Below are 17,374 nucleotides of genomic sequence, written 5' to 3'. Positions count from 1 at the left end.
ATAAAAATTTAACATATATTACCAACTTTTGAGCACAATTGTACCTCTGATAAGACAAGGAGGGGATAGGGTCAGATGTCTTCTGCAACAAGAAATGTGCTGGATCTGGATTTAGTGGATAGCACTAAATGGCCATTGGGCCTTAATGAATACATATCTTTTAAATCCTTTTATGAACCTTGCTGATTAATCGTGTGCTTTTATCTCTTCCTATGGCCTATTTCACTTTATTTTCATTTTAACAATTCATTTAGATATTGTTACCATGTAGACATAACATATATCATGCAGATATCGTTAAAGTGAGAGTGCCTCGCCGTAGAGATATGTTTACATGTGAGTTGGCTCTCAGGGACACATTGGTGTTTCTATATGATACATACTTGTTGTGGTCCTTCCGGGTCCAATGTGGGTGTCCTTTCATCCCAGCCCCCATCCAGCGACCAATATGGCGGATACGTGCATGCCAGCAGCCAATATGGTGGATGCTTGTGTTCCAGCAGCCAATATGGTGGACGCATGCGTTCCACCATCCAATATGGCAGACGCAAGAATCAAATAAAAGGGAAGCGTGTCTAGGTATCGCCATATCCTCTGGATTTCTGCATACTGTTGCTCCTCCTTCCATTTCCCTGGCAACGGAGGCATACCTTGGATACCAGGAAGTATAAAAACTCTCTGCACCATTCCTTCAGCTTGGCATTGCGCATACTGATCTTATGGCTGGCATTGTGTGCAGCTGCTCAGCCATGGAAACCCATTTCATGAAGCTCCTGATGCACAGTGATTGTGCTGATGTTGTTTCCTGAGGCAGTTTGGAACTCTGTAGTGAGTAATGCTACGGAGGACAGGTAATTTTGTACGAGCTATGTGCTTCATCCTTTGGCAGCCCCACTCTGTGAATGTGCATAATCTACCACCTTGTGGCTGAGCTGTTGTTACACCTAGACACTTCCACTTCACAATAATAGCACTTACAGTGGACGAGAGAGCATCAAGCAGAGGAGAGACTTCACAAACTGACTTGCGGCAAAGATTGCATCCTGTGACACTGCCACGTTTAATGCCACTGAGTTCTGCACTATGACCCATTCTGCTGCTAATGTTTGTTTATGGAGATGGCAGCCTATGTGCTTGATTTTATACCTGTTAGGAATGAATGTGGCTGAAACCTCTAAACTTAATAATTTGGAGGGGTGTCCACATACTTCTGGTCATATAGTGTGTAAAATTCAGGTGTAAAGATTCAAAAGTATGTTGTCACCATATCAACCAAAGGACAGACGCAGACATCTAAAACAACATTTCTTTTGATGGCATGGTAATGAGACTTTTTGTTAAACTTTGCACCAGAATCACTTTTTGTATACAACTTCATAGCACTGTATTCTAATTGATAGTTTCATATACATCAGTAGATGGCAATGTGACCTCGTAAAGATTTCCAGGTGAAGAAATACAAATGCCTTCATATTCATGAGGTGGCTTATTTGATATGGACAGTCTGGTTTCGTATGGGTTACTTGTTTGTCGTTCTCGTGTTTTAACAGCCTGGAAAACAAAAATTTTCACTGTCAAAGTTCCTAGCTCTGTCATCCATTTCTATGATTACATATACAACCGTGCTTAACTATCCTATCCAAAGGGTGCCATTTTTATGTAATTTTCTCTTGTATAACGCACTTCCATAACCAGGGCCAGCCCGACAATGGAGCCGAGTGGGGCAGCCACTCCAGGCGGCACTTTTGAAGGGCCCCCTTTTTTTTTTTAAAAGCGAAAGAGAGAGAAAGGGGCGCCGAGTGGTTTTCGCTTACCAAGCTGTCAGTACCCGCTCGGCACCCCTCGCTCTCTCCTCTGCGGCGAGTCTCCCTGTTCGGTCTCGGTGCCGGCTTGTAATGCTGAGTGCCGGAAGATTTCCGGCGCTCAGCATTACAAGCCGGCACCGAGACCGAACGGAGACTCGCCGCAGGACTGCTGAAAGGTAAGTACAAGGGGGTGGGTGGGGGGGCGGCAGGGACGGAGGGAGAGGAAGGGTAGATAAGGGGGGGGCGGCATTTTAAAATTCGCCCCAGGCGGCATTTTGCCTTGTCCATAACGATTACTTCTTAAACCCCAAGTTACATACCTAAAAGTCTAACAGAATTGAGCATAACAGCTCAATAGAAACTACACGGTAAATTCACTACTTGACAAGCATTTTTTAAATTATATTACATAATAATTAGATTATTTTTATTAGTATTATTCTTATTAACATAATAATAAGATCCCTTACTATATGATCACGGGTTATACAGTTTACACGACTAATTTAGACATAACAGATACATAAGGTACAGAGGGGACTGGTTGTTAGAATTTACAATTTGATGGGTATTTTGCCATGATGCATTAGTATCTTTCCAGGGACTCCGGTTCTTGAGCTTAGTCTACCTCAATTTTTTTATAAATAATCCCCTCATTTTTAAATTAGGTAAACTAACTGCCTGAAAAGCCATATGAGAGCTCTAAGGAAGGGGAATGAAAAGTCCCAATGTTTTATGTGACGTTTTCATGATTTACCAAGGACTCCCATATGGCTATATTCATTTACCTTTAGGAAAAAAATAAATCATGTCTTATTTATAATAAGGAAAAATCCATTTGGCGGGTACTTCTGCATTGAGTTATTTTATTAACATATGTTCCTTCTAACTGTAAGCAAAATTTTACCTTAGTGTTTTTCCATCTCCAGTAAAAGAACAACAGGACTGCACATATCAACAACACAGCACATGGTATCCCAACAGAAAGGCCAATTATTAAGGACTAGGAAGAAAAATAAAATGTATTACTTTGGAAAATAGCTATAGATAGTATACTTGTGCACGATGACCACAATCTTTTCAAATTTTTCATTTCATTTCTGCTACATTTGTTTTTGGACAATAGATTTGGTTTCCTGACCATTCAGAGGGTTTTTGTTTCAAAATGAAATGTGGTGCAATATTTTCTTTGGGTGGTGGAAGGACTCACATTTCAACAAGCAACAGCATCGTACGGCAGCATTTTTTTGAAGCAGCAGTTACAGGGTTGAATGCATATGTTATGTAAATGCAGACTCACTGACCAACATCCAAACTACACAATGCAGTCACACCACAAACTAACTAAATAATACACAGTGACCCTACCCTCTACACATGATTTCTATCACAGGTATCCCAAACAAATCACACTACGCATGCTACACAATCACACAAAGCTGTACACATGCATACTATACCATAAAAAGTCACACTTCCCTATACGCAAACATGTTAAACAATATACAGTGACCCTTACTGGCATAACTACAGGGGTCACAACGGTCCGTGCCTCTAAGGGGGCCCGGTGTTACCCCTGCGACTCCTTCTTGTATCCTCATACTGGTTCAAAATAGTTTAGAAAGGGCTCTTTCTAAACTATTTTGAACCGGCACGGGGAGAGAGGAACATATCGGGGTCACGTGTGTGAGCATGCATGTGTACTTGTGTGTGTGAGTATGAATGTGTACTTGTGTGTTTAAGAATGGATGTGTACTTGTGAGTGTGTGTGTGAGCATGCATGTGTTCTTGTGTGTGAGCATTGGTGTTTACTTGTGTGTGTGAACATGGATGTGTAATTGTGTATGTGTGTGTGAGTATGGATGTGTAAGTGGGGTGAGATGAGTGTGAATAAGTGTGTAATTTGTGTATGTTTACATATGTTGTATGTTGGAATGGGGGCAAGGGGCAAAGAAGGCACAGAGCAGTTGTTGAAGTTGGGGGAGCCCGGGGCATTTTTTCGAACCAGGGCCCCACGTAATTTCTAGTTACGCCCCTGGTGACCCTACATTGACAATACCTTATTCACGGTCACCCATCCCTATACACCCCTATGCATACTGAAAAAACACATTCAATACTAAACATGCCACACAATACACAGTCACACAACACTATACACATGTAAAGTATACAAAGTCACACTTCCCTATGCAGATACATACTAATCAATACACAGTGACCATACCATATGCACATTCATACTACCTTATGCACAACTGCACTACTCTATGCACAAGAAAACTGCACAAGTCACTTTACCTACATCAATTATTTTCCTCGCCTCCTTTCTGAGATGTCATCCAACAGTCAATTAAGACTTGTTAGATTTTATTGGAGTCATACAAGGTGACAAGCAGTCATTCATTGTAGGATGACATCCCAGAAATTATGGCCCAGGTTCCAAGAGATTATGTCAAGGAGAGGAAGGGTAAGGTGAGGTTGTAAAGGTGCCAAATTAGGTCTCTCATATTTTTCTTTGTTTTGGGCTCCCTCCTCATTTTTGAAAGATTCTTACGAATGCATAAATTCGGCAAACATCCTTAAAACTGAAGTTTGAAAAAATCTGAGTGCACAAGCCTAATAGCAGTAATGACGGCAGGCCTCTGGGTATGACCTCCTCTCCATTTGGGAGACATATGTTAGCACACCTTATCCTTGTGCTGCACTTCCCTCTCTTTCCCATTTGTCAGCATGGCTACTACTAGTTATAGTGCTCAATCTAATGGAAGGGGGTTGCACTCCAAAAAATGCATAACACAATCACTAAATGTAATGTGGGGTTTAAGGCTTTTCTGGAGGCAGAGTGCCCCATGATATGCCTTTTAACCCCCTTCATGCCACATAGGGGGGGTATAAGGCATATCAGGGAGGCAGAGTGGCATATAGGGGGGTATAAGGCATTTCTGGGGGCAGAGTGGCAAGCCTGGGGGCAGATGTGCATAACTGGGGGGGGGGGCAGGTTGGCAAATAAAAGGAAATAAAAACAAAAAAAAATATTTTTCTCAATCACAGCTTTTCTTAAATATGAAAAAAAAGTTTATATGAATTAATAAAGAAATAAAAATTTCTTACAAGAATATCGTGAGGAATAATGTGATCACTGTTTTGTTCCACTGAATAAAATGGAACTTTTTAATCTAAAAATGTTTGCAGTAGCAAATATTTTATTTATTAGGGCCTGTTAACACTTTTGCTTTCTGGCATTTTAATACAAATAATGTGATAAAAAGAATGTTTTATAGTTATTTGTATGGCAAATAGTGTGACTCGGGTATGTATAAGGGGTGCATGTGGGTATAAGAGCTCGACCGCGAGATAAACTATATGGGGCTGCTCTCCAAATGTTTCCAGGGCTGCTTTTCAGTCCCAGTCCAGCCCTGCCCAGCATAGAGAAAACTGGAGGACAGCACATAAAGGAAAGTAATAATAGCTAATTTATGCAATTAAACCATGGTTCAAATTGTTTAATAGAAAATATTAAAAACGTAACTTACTTAGACACTTACATTGTCTTGTTTTGTTGTACTTGATACCGTAGTTATATTAGCTGTGGAAATGTTCTAAAATAAAGAAAATGATATGCTTAAATGATTGTGAATTGACTACTTACTAATAAAAATGAAAACAATATCAGCAAGATGAAAAAAGTTAAACAGAAATTTGTCTAGTTGGAACCTTCAACAAAACATCATGAACATTGGAAAACCAAGAATATATTGGATATACAAAATATACTGTATCTTATGCAGGGAAAAGCTTCTGTAATAAAAGTCAACGGGATAATTTGAAAATGCATTTTATTGGTACGAGAGGTCTATCTCCAGGGTCGTGGGCAAGGAACAGAAGAAAAGAAGCTGATATCAATCTTACAGCAGTATTCGATTTAGAGTCCATTCAATAAGTTGAAGAGTTAAGTTGTCTGATATGACTCAATTCAGCTTGCATGTACTGTATAAGCATGGGGCAACTAGTATGCTTCAATTTACAATGCAAGTGCAATATTCGTTAATATTTGCATTGCTTGTAAGTTTAAGTGTATCTGGGATCAAACGTATGCCTTTAATTTCCACTCCACATAAACAAAATCAAAAATAAATGAAATAAGTAATAAAAAAAAAAAAGATTGGTTAATAGCTGCATATAATATTAATCCTCCAACTGTAAGATTCTGTTCTAGGCCGCCTTGTGCATTATCAGGGCAAATCAGACTATTGCTTACACACTTCACCCCTACTCAATGGGCCAGTTAGGCAGGTAGGTCGTTAGGCTAGACTAATCTTTCTCAGTCACCATTTCTCATCTGCTGCTCCATTGTGCCAATGGCTGCACTGGCTGCCTATACCCTTCATAATCAAATCTAAACTTTTGACCCTGACCTACAGAACCCTTAACAACTCCGCACCCTTGTGTAAAGGGTGGAAGTCCCATTCCATTCCTCAAGCTTGCAAGTAATTTGAGGATTAAAACATCTGAATTCATGATGATGAATTTTATGTTTAGTTGTAAACTGCCAACTCACATTAACTAGACTAGATTAGTCAATTTACTAAATTGGTACTCTGGTTTTATTTCTCCCAATGAAGTTACAGATTATTGTTATTTTTAATAGCAGCTCCTTCCTTACAGCTGTAGAAGGACAAGTGTTTAAGAGATGGAGCTGCAACCCAGCCAAGGAAAGGCAGTAAGGCCCCCTTTCTCTTTTAGACATGGCTGCCAACACCTTAATGGAAAGTGAGTTATTGAGATTGTTGTTGATTGTCAAGAGCTAGGCTGGGAGCATAAGGCAGGGTGTAGGGCCATGGGGGCCAGCAGACCAAAATAAATTTGAAGATCAATTTCGATTATTTTTTTTGACTGGAGAATATGTATCATACCTTATACCTTTTTGGAACCCAAAACCCCATTGCCCATCCCTAATGTGCCTCTTTTGTATGAGCTCAGAATATCCATACCGAAATAAGCTCTACTTCAGTGTAGAGTAGGTCCACAAGGGATCATCAGGAACCACTGTAAAACATAGAAAACTATCCTCCCCATAAGCATTGCAGTAGGGCTAGTTTCACATGAAATTTCCTTCTAAACATGTAAGGCATTGGAAATTGGATACTTTAACAAAAAAATGTTAAAATACTTACTGTTGTGGTTTGTGAAAAATCCCATGGTATCTAAAAGAAAAAATACTTCAAACACTTATATACAAGCTACTAAGGAAGCAAAGACTTTCTGTATCCAGTGATTTCTTGTGGTAATGAGTAGCTCTACTATCAAAGCATTTTCCATGTAGTGTAAGACCACTAGAGATTATTATTTTTATTATTATTATTATTTATTGTTTTATATAGCGCCATCAAATTCCATAGCGCTGTACAATTGGTGGACAGGACACAACAAGTAGTATGTAACATAACAAATTGACTTACAGAGACAACAGGTGAGGAGGGCCCTGCTCAAACAAGCTTACAGTCTAGAGATCTGCAGGAAGTGATCTGTACCAACAACACAATACTTCTACAAAAATACTAAAATACTCACTGTTGTGCCTTCTGTAAAATCCCATGGAGTCTGAAAGAAAAATAAATCAAACAAGTATTTTATATATCTAATAAATAATAGAGTCTAATGCTTGAGACACAACAGGTGAGATCAGAAGCTGAACAAGCACAGTTCACTCACTGCTCTACTTGGCTCGGAAAAAGGTAGAGAGGTAAAGATTCCCTCTACCAATACATGTTTAAATGGTGCTGCTCATTGCAGAAAAAGCGAGTTTTCTGTAATAATGGAGTTCTCTTTACCAGAGAATCTCACTTAGCTTCCACTCACTAATCCCAAAGTATTCCAGCACAGGTTTTCTGAACATAGGGAAATACAGCATTCAGACTAGGAATAAAAAAGAGCCCTGGAAAAACCTACCAGTCTCATGGTTAATTTTTGTGAGACTGTCCAAACAGAGTAAGTGTATTCAATCATTACTGGGCTTTTCATCATCCCAAAATATGGCTGCCAATGATGTAAAACACTTCGTCCTATCCTAAAACTTTCCCAGGCAATCAAAAACCCTTGGTTGCCATCCTCTGCCAGTCACTAGTTAAATTAGCCGTCCCATACTTCCACCCGTGTCTCATGTGAAATCTAAGCCCCCATACTAGTCTAATGTCAAATTTGATGCTATCCAAAGCAAGTATTATATAATGCCCATCTACAAACCTCTAGTTCATTAGCCTAATTTTGGAGGCTATGGAAGAACTTCTTTATGGATCTTTTTCAGTCTTGCAGTCATATATAGCTTTAACACCAAAAATCCCTACATGTAGCATAGGGCCACACGAAATCAACAGAAAGAGATCTGTGCCAATAAAACAGTATGAATACCTCAACAAAAATGCTAAAATACTCACTGTTGTGCCTTCTGTAAAATCTTTTGATGTCTAAAACAAAAATAAGTCAAAATATTAGGTCAGTTAGGTGTCTCTAAGTTATCTCATAAATAACAGAGAATATGGCTCTTTTTGGCTCACAAATGGTAGAGAGGATCCCCTCAACCAACATACATTTAAATTGTGCAACTCAGGACAGGATCAGTGCGTTGCTGTCTTCTAATAATGCTCAGGTTTTTTTTTCATCATTTTTTATGTAATATTTTTGTCCTGGGGAAAATGTCAGCCCCATATTTTACTTTGTCATCATGGTGTGCTCTGCAAATCAGCCATGGTTGCAAAAAGTACTGCAACCATGCCTAGTCAACTTAGGTACCTCTTCCCTCCTCTCACGCTCCATTTCAAATGTAGTTCCTATTCTAGTTTCATGTCCAATATGCCTCTGTTCAACCAGATAATTTAAGTACAAACCACTAGTTCCTTAGCCTGAATTTTGGAAGCTAAGGCAGCAGAGTCCATCTTTTAAGATCTCTCTCCAGTGATAGCTTGAAGTCATGATTAGCTAAGCACTCCTTGCATATAGTATATGACCACGGGAATTTAGCAGGAACAGGATCTCTTGCAGTAACACTAAAATACTCACAGTTGTCCATTCCGTAAACACACCTGATGTCTACAAGAAAAGTAAAAAATAAATTTAGTTTGTCATCTATACATTATTTTGGGGATCATTCACATGAAGGCGAAATCTTTGAACATTTTTACACCAGTAGAGAGAACAATTCAGATGTGGTGTGCAGGAATTAAGCTATATTGAATAGTAAGGTGATTGGATTGGACGGTTGTAGATAATGTTACTAGACAACATGCTCGTAAGCTTGGAGAAAAAGCAAAGAATGCAAAATAACTCAAAATTAGGGAAAATTGTGAGTACTCCTGGGAATCATTGTATAGTATCTCCTGGAACTAGAGTAAATTGGGTATACCTATACTGCTATAATTCCTACAACAGTATTAAATAATTTTCATGAAACCAAAAAAGGCAAAACTTACCTATAAATAATGAGATTTGATTCGACCCCGGTTATATTCTAAGTTATAGGTTATTTTTCCAGTGTGAAAATAATCAACATTCATTCTTACGTATTAATTCAGGAACATAATTTATGTCCAAATCTGCATTAGGCATGCATATTTAACTACATAATATGGACTTATCTCTTTGAAGTAAAGACGGTGATTGAAATATGATTTCAATATGATAACAACTGAACTGGCAGTTATCGCTTTTCTTTAAATTCACAATAATTACATACATTATATCTAATATCTCATGATGCAGAAATGATTGTGAAACTGTTCTTTAAATAATAAATATTTTATTTTCACAATTATTTGTAACATGTAAATTGATTGAACTTTAAATTTACTTTTGCAAATAAATATTTGACAAATATAGAAAGTGGACATTTGTTCCTTGGTATAGTAGCTTTAACATGAAGGTATTAAAGTGTATATATTAATTGGATTTATTCTGTAAACTGAGTTTGTAGATGTGACCTAAATGGACTCTGTTAACCTAAACATTGCCTTTATTACATTATAATATGCAATGCTGCAGCAAACACAAATGTAGAGATCGTTTTTCCTCAAAATATACTATAGACAAAAAATTACATTCTGAAGGGCCAACTCTAATGAGCAAGTCTTGTAAAAAAGAGTTGATTTAACTACTTCCATGAGAAACTACCAATGTTGGCCTTTCATAACGCAAACTTATGTCTATGGATGAAATTTGTCATAATAATAACTGGAAATCTCCAACAAATACACCCAAACCAAATAATGGTAAACATTGTAAAGTGAAGTGCAACAACTATTTTGCCCCAAAGGCAATAATAATAATATAAATAACATATATCTTACTGCAACTATTAAAGTGCCACAGCAAAAGAAAACAAGGTATAAGTTTTAGGTGTTTTTTAAACTATAAATATTTAACTTTTAATTATTACTAGGTAAACAGACATTATAAGATAACACAATTATTAAATCCTTTTACTGTGAACTGCAATCAAGTACATATCCACGCTCACACACAGAAGTACACATCAATGCTCATACACACACGTACATATCCATGGTCACACACACACAAGTACACATTCATGCTCACACACACACAAGTACACATCCGTGATCAAACACACACACGTACATATCCATGCTCACCAACAAACAAGTATACAGGCATGCATGCATATTAATATATATTTATGCAAACATATATATATATATATCCTACCTCTCACCCCCGCTTACCTCTCACTGCTCCTGCAGCTTTCCCTCTGGCTGGTTGCACACAGTGTGCGAGCAGCCTCGGTTTCACCACGGGGTCATGTGATCCCGATATGCTCCTGTCTCCCCGTGCCGGTTCAAAATCATTTAGAAAGGGCCCTTATAACCTGCATTGGTGCGGTCCAGGTCGGAAGGGCCCTTTCTAAACAATTTTGAACTGGTACGAGGAGACAGGAAGAAGGGGTCGCACTGGGCCCACTAGAGGTACGGGCCCCTATAATTATACGAGTGCTTGGAAGCATAAATCAGTGTTCCCTCGTGGCTGCACAAAAAAAAAATGAAAGTACGACATTTCAATCGGTGGGCCACACGGGCCACAGCCCCCTCTGCCAACGCCACTGTTTAAGAAGAAGGTGTAAAACCCCAGATACAAACTAGTGGCACATTTAAGTAGCTAAAGCACCCATTACATACCATTACTCATTTAACTATTCTTTGCTCTCAGTTCAGCTAGGCTGTTATTATTTTTCCACACTGCTCATTTTACCAGTAGCTTAAATTCAGACATTCAAACTATTTAACAAGGAAGTAACAGAAATAAATGCTCTGATAGAAAGTAAAACTGGACATTGATCACGATTAAATTGGAGTGTAGAAATCACACACCCATATTTACAAGTCTTGTAGAACCATGTAGATAAAAAAAACCTTTATTTCCATTACGAAGAGAAATACCCCAAAAATAGTGTGTGCTAAATAAATAAATCTATTGAAAATAGATTTTCTTACAGCTGCCGCCTTAAAAACACCTCTCTCCAGGTGTTGTAAAGTATAGGTTCAATTACAATTGGGGGCGCTCATGTAAGAGAAACAAACCAAACAACAACAATAGTGTAGACTGTCCAGACAATACGGTGTTAATTATATTGTGTCAATTGCACTCACAATAGTGCTGAAGGTTTGCATATGTTTCTCATTCTCCTCTCATAGCAGGATTAGACTTCAGGGATCCAATGCACAAAAAGTTATGTGCTAGGTGCGCTCAGGGAGGGGGGTGGGGGAACCCCATTGTGTCCAAGATCTCTCCTCCAAATGTTGTGGATCTTCAGGTCCGACCCCCGAAGGCTGTGATACAGCGCAGAACCATCTTCCGGAAACCTCTGGGGGTGGTTTTCCCGCTCCCTGGCTGGAAGAAGTTTCTGTCTACCTATGGACCTTGCGGGGCTCGGTGGCCAGAGTATGGCGCTGGACTGTCTGGGTAGGGCGGGGTTATGTAGACATGATTTATGGCCTTTTTCCTGTGTTGGATTGTATATAAGCCTATAAAGAGTCCCTGTTTTACCTCACTACGAGTCTCGTCTTGTTATTGAGGCAAGCCTCGGCGCTGCCCTTATCAGGGCGGTAGAGCGGTAACTTTGCTTTACTTGCCTGCAGGCCAGAAGGAACCTGTCCTCCCCTGTACATATTCAATTTCCAATTACAACATATCATGCCCTTCTCTCAGATGCTGAGAAGTAACATCTACTTTATAGAACAGTTAAGTCAAATATGGACTACATTTTTTGGAGATTTGAATACATGTATTACATTTTTTTTCAGCACAACCTGCCCAACCAATCACACTTTATTTAAAGCTGAGGCACTACTGAGGTAGGTTCACCTGATGAAGTCAAATGTTACTTGGTGAAATATGTCTCAGGTAGTGATTTTGAACACAATGTAAGGAAAATGGATGTACTAATGTCTCACATGCAGTGACTGATGTTTAACAGATAAGATCATTGTGAGTAGGCTGATCTCCAGAACAGTGGCGTCGGCAGGGGGGGGCCAGAGGGGGCCAAGGCCCCCCCTACAACATGCTGTGCCCCCCGGTGTGCCCCCCCAATGGAAACGCCGTCTCAGCAACCCTTCGGCGCCTCTCACTCTTCTCCGCGACCGCGAGGCCTCTGCCTTGTTCGCAGTGCCGGCATTTCAAGCCGAGCGCCGGTATATGTTGTCATATCTGGCGCCCAGCAGTGAAGCCGGCAGAACCAGGGATACAGAGACCTCGCGATCTCACCGCTGGACAAGCCCAAGGTAAGTGAACTTTAAAAGTGCGGGTAGGAGGGGGGTTAGAGAGGAGGGGTTAGGAGGGGGTTAGAGAGTCATAAGAGGTAGATAGGAAGTGAGAAGGGGTAGATTGGGAGGGAGAGGATATAGATTGGGAGGGAGAAGGGGTAGATAGGATAGATTGGGAGGGGGAAGGGGTAGATAGGATAGATTGGGAGGGAGAGGGGGGTAGATGGGATAGATTGGGAGGGAGAGGGGGTAGATGGGATAGATTGGGAGGGAGAGGGGGGTAGATGGAATAGATTGGGAGGGAGAGGGGGGTAGATGGAATAGATTGGGAGGGAGAGGGGGGTAGATGGGATAGATTGGGAGGGAGAGGGGGGTAGATGGGATAGATTGGGAGGGAGAGGGGGGTAGATGGGAGAGATTGGGAGGGAGAGGGAGTAGATGGGATAGATAGGGAGGGAGAGGGGGTAGATAGGGAGGGAGAGGGGGTAGATGGGATAGATTGGGAGGGAGAGGGGGTAGATGGGATAGATTGGGAGGGAGAGGGGGTAGATAGGATAGATTGGGACGGAGAGGGGGGTACATAGGATAGATTGGGAGGGAGAGGGGGTACATAGGAAAGATAGGGAGGCAGATGTGGTAGATAGGGAGGGAGAGGGGGTAGATAGGATAGATTGGGAGGGAGAGGGAGTAGATAGGATAGATTGGGAGGGAGAGGGGGTAGATAGGCTAGATTAGGAGGAAGAGGTGTTTATGGGACAAACTTGGCGTACGTTCAGCTGTTTGGGGACAAAGTTGACACAATGTGTAATTTGGGTGCTGGTCATGTTCTATGTGGGCAGTGTGGACACCAGGGCTGGCTTTGGGGTGTGTGACCAGTGATCTATGCCTGTAATTTAGGGGGGTTTATCTATACCTTTAATGCAGGTATCTGCAAAGCTGGGCTTTGTGTCATTCTGTTCATCTGTATCGGCTATATCTCCATACATTATTTATGTTTACCTGCAAATATAGGATTTGCATGTCTTATTCAGTTGATCAATACCTGGAGAGCTGTTTCCATGTGTTGTTTATTTGATCTATACCTTCAGTGCTGAGTGTACATGTGATTTCCAGTTGATATATACCTGCAATGCTGGGTTTGTGTGTTCTGTTGGTTTATACCTGCAATGCTATGTTTCCATACATTATTTATGTATACCTGCAAATACAAGTTTTTTTTTTATCTCATTCAGTTGCATGTGCTGTTTCCATGTGTTGTTTATTTGATCTATACCTGAACTACAGGGTGTAAGTAAAAGAGCGCTATGGTTTAGTGAATGAGGGGATAAAGGGACTCTGGGGATGATTAGAGGGGAGAGGACCTCTCAATGTAACGGTGCAGGACTGACTCTCACGGTCTTCCCCTAATCTGCAGTCAGTGTGGGAAATATTTTTTTTTTTAGTATGTTAGCAGAGGGAGTGATTGCATGCAAGGAAGCGTTGAGCGGGGCCCAAGGAAATGCTTGGGTAGGGTCCAATTTTTTCACTATAAAATATATTGGCAGCAGGGGCTAATATTTATTTATATACTGGCAACAGGGTCTAATATTAATATATATTGGCTGCAGGGGCTAATATTAATATATATAGGAAGCAGGGACTAATATATATTGGCAGTAGGAGCTAATATTAACATATATTGGCAGCAGGGGCTAATATTAATATTTATTGGCAGCAGGGTCTAGTATTTATATTCATATTGGCAGCAGGGTCTAGTATTTATATATATATATACCGGCAGCAGGGGCTAATATTAATATATATTGGTTGCAGGGGCTAATTTTATATATATTGGCTGCAGGGACTAATAATATATTTTGGCAGTAGGGGCTAATATTAATATATACTGGTAGCAGGGTCAAATATTAATATATATCAGAAGCAGGGTGTAATATTTCTATATATCGGCAGCAGGTTCTAATATTTATATATATTGTCAGCAGGGGCTAATATTAAAGAATGAGAAATAACTGCCAGTTTAGCTGTTATTTTGAAATCATATTTTAATCACGGTCTTTACTTCAAAGAGATGAGTGCATATTATGTAGTTAAAAATGCACGTCTAACGTGTGTGTATGTATATATATATATATATATTAGGGCTGCAACTAACGATTATTTTAATAATCGATTAGTTGGCAGATTATTTTTTCGATTAATCGATTAATCGGATAAAAAAAAACAATATGCAAATTTTTTGTTTATTTAAAATAATTTAATTAACTGGATGTTAAAAAACAACTTAAAATTTACATTAACATTCTTATTTTGTTATGATGTAATAAAAAAACAATATTTTCAAAGTACAAAAACCCAAACACAATATTTATGAAACAAAATAACCCCAAACATTCTGAAAAGAGGTGGACTATTACTGTTCAAGAAACTTTGCACCCGGCACTTTGCACCCGGCACTTTGCACCCAGCCCTGGCACTTTGCACCCAGCACTTTGCCCCACCCCTGGCACTTTGCACCCGGCACTTTGCACCCGGCACTTTGCCCCAGCGCTGGCACTTTGCACCCAGAACTTTGCACCCAGCACTTTGCACCCAGCCCTGGCACTTTGCACCCGGCACTTTGCACCCAGCCCTGGCACTTTGCACCCGGCACTTTGCACCCAGCCCTGGCACTTTGCACCCGGCACTTTGCACCCAGCCCTGGCACTTTGCACCCAGCACTTTGCCCCACCCCTGGCACTTTGCACCCGGCACTTTGCACCCGGCACTTTGCCCCAGCCCTGGCACTTTGCACCCAGAACTTTGCACCCAGCACTTTGCACCCAGCCCTGGCACTTTGCACCCAGAACTTTGCACCCAGCCCTGGCACTTTGCACCCAGCACTTTGCACCCGGCACTTTGCACCCAGCCCTGGCACTTTGCACCCAGCACTTTGCACCCAGCCCTGGCACTTTGCACCCAGAACTTTGCACCCAGAACTTTGCACCCAGCCCTGGCACTTTGCACCCAGCCCTGGCACTTTGCACCCAGCCCTGGCACTTTGCACTGTGCCCCTGCACCCAGTCTCCAACTCTGCCCTGCACCCAGCCCTGCCCCCACATTCTGCCCTGCCCCCACACTCACACCCTGCACCCACTCTGCTCTGCACCCACACTCACACTCTGCCCTGCACCCAGTCTCCAACTCTGCCCTGCACCCCCACCCCCACTCTGCCCTGCACCCAGTCTCCTGCCCTGCCCCCACACTCACACCCTGCCCTGCATCCCCACCCCCACCCTGCACTCAGTCTCCTACCCTGGCCTGCCCCCCCCCCACTCTGCCCTGCATCCCCTGAAACCCCACCCCCACCCCCGCGAATCGCTCTGTGCGAATGGAGCCACTCGCACAGAGCGGTTCGCTCTGTGCGAACGGAGCCACTCGCACAGAGCGAATCGCTCTGTGCGAACGGAGCCACTCGCACAGAGCGAACCGCTCTGTGCGAACGGAGCCACTCGCACAGAGCGAACCGCAACTAAAAGAAGGCGCGTGTAGCGGAAGCGGGGAACGCTCGCGGAGGTAAGTAAAAGGAGCCGAGTGCTCCAACAACTAATCGATCACTCGATTAATCGATAACGGAAATCGTCGACAACGATTTCCGTTATCGATTATTATCGATTTTATCGATTCGTTGTTTCAGCCCTAATATATATATATATATATATATATATATATATATATATAGTGTATATGTACCGTTTTTTTATTTGCCCCCCTACTTTGGTCCCTGGCCCCCCATGTGCCCCCCCTAAATATGAAAGCTGGAGACGCCACTGCTCCAGAATGGTAGTAGCCTCCCATAGATATATTTTCCATTTTTAGGCAAGTAGTGTGGGGTTAGAAGGCACATGTTTATGGTGCACCTGGATAATTAAATACAGGTGCTGGACGTCATTCATATCTGCCTATGGATTAGATTTTACTTCTAAACCCCCCTTTGATTTGCTGGTTACGTAATAGACTATATCGTGTCTAGCTATTATAGTAGTCATAATAACAAAATGCTCTGGTTTATCAAGGATAGAAAGCTGGCTAAACTAAACAAGATTTATCAAGCATTACCTATACTCTCTTATTACAGTACTCTTATCTGTTTCCTGTTACCTACCAGCAAGCCCTTGAACATTGATAATGTGTCCTTTTTCCTTAATGATGTGGGCTTGTGTCAAGCTTCTGGAAATAATACATTAGCTGTACAGTTTGGGCTAAGATTAATTGGCCTACAGCATGGGGCATGCCATAATGGACAACCCAAGTGGTGTTACATAGTGAATTTCTGCAGTATTGACAATGCAGATTATAATTAACGGTGTAAGAACCAATCAAGCACCAACAAAAAAGAGAAAAACAGACCTGAACTGGATTTCTTTTGGATCAACAACAAACAATATAAATATTAGCAAATCACCTAAAGAGCTAAGTATGTTATCTGTACATATACACAGTCTATAGCACTCATGTTTCTAGAATAATTTAAGATAAATTGAATTTAAGGCGGAAATTTATTATAAGTGACATATATAAGAAATAATACATTTCGATTAACTTTTGAGGATATGTTGTTACAAGGTATACCTTGCATGTCCCTCTATAATATTATGTACATTTTACCAAAATGCAAGGCACTAGAGTTAATAATCAGATAAGTAACCTGAATGCTTATCATTCATTAGTACCGTATTTGCTCGATTATAAGACGACCCTGATTATAAGACGACCCCCCAAAATCTGAATATTAACTTAGGAAAAAAGAAAAAGCCTGAA

This window comes from Sceloporus occidentalis, unplaced genomic scaffold, assembly GCF_023333645.1.
Source record: "Sceloporus occidentalis isolate IW3139 unplaced genomic scaffold, rSceOcc1.0.p SCAF_30, whole genome shotgun sequence".
Lineage (NCBI taxonomy): Eukaryota > Metazoa > Chordata > Lepidosauria > Squamata > Phrynosomatidae > Sceloporus > Sceloporus occidentalis.
This window is presented reverse-complemented; position numbering follows the sequence as displayed.